The following is a 1,133-nucleotide window of genomic DNA, read 5'->3' as shown; positions in this document are numbered from 1 at the left end:
CAGACATGAGCCACCACGCCTGGCCTGTAATGAATACTAACCAGAATGTTACCCTGAGTTGACATGAAATAACTCATGAATTTTCCTACATCTTTTTAGTGCCATTTAATATAAGTGATTATGTGGAAGTGTTTTCTACTCAAGGAAAATAGATTTCAGCATGAAAGTAAATTTTCTTTCAATATTCCTTGTGGTAATCTAATGTAATCGAGTACTAAACTCTCTCCTAAAACCAATTTACTTTTCAGACATAAACTTTATCAATTCTGTTCCAGATCTTTGGCCAAAAAAGCAAAACAAACAAACAAACAAAAAAAACCCACTCAGTTTTATAGTCTGATATTTGTCAGTAATCTTCACAGTTTTAGTAAACCCATTTTTTTCTAAACAAAACTCTAAGACATCACATAAAAATAAATATTATTTAAAGGCACAAAAGTAAACAATTAGTAAGTTAAAATAACAACTATGAAAATTAGGAGTGAAGGTGAGGATAGTGGCAATGAACTCTGGCACTGGGGAGTCAATAAATAATGTCTTTTTTTTTTTTTTTGAGAGAGAGAGAGAGTCTCGCTTTGTCACCCAGGCTGTAGTGCAGTGGTGCCATCTTGGCTCACTGCAACCTCCGCCTCCTGGGTTCAAGTGATTCTCCTGTCTCAGCCTCCCGAGTAGCTGGGGTTACAGGTGCCCCCACCACGCCTGGCTAATTTTTGTGTTTTTAGTAGAGACGGGGTTTCACCATGTTGGCCAGGTTGGTCTCAAACTCTTGACCTCAGATGATCTACCTGCCTTGGCCTCCAAAGTGCTGGGATTACAGGTGTGAGCCACTGCACCCAGCCTAATAAATAATGCCTTATATTGATAAATCAAGAGATAAATAGCACTAGGGGCACCAGAGATCTACTGTTCAGGGAGGTAATCCTGAGTAGAACTAAAGTCATTAAAAGTTAAAAGTGGTTGCCCCTGAGAAAAGAGGACTAGTGGAGAAGCAAAGAAGGATGGGAGATATTGCTTACATTATAAATTGCTCTGTATTCCTACATGTTTTGCCATGTGCATTGTATTACTTTGATAAAGAGTAGTATGGCCAGGCACCAGTGGCTCATGCCCGTAATCCCAACACTTTTGAGAAG

The sequence above is a fragment of the Pongo pygmaeus genome, chromosome 15, assembly GCF_028885625.2.
Source record: "Pongo pygmaeus isolate AG05252 chromosome 15, NHGRI_mPonPyg2-v2.0_pri, whole genome shotgun sequence".
Classification (NCBI taxonomy): Eukaryota; Metazoa; Chordata; class Mammalia; order Primates; family Hominidae; genus Pongo; species Pongo pygmaeus.
The sequence above is the reverse complement of the archived record's forward strand: the minus strand, read 5'-3'. Positions refer to the sequence as shown.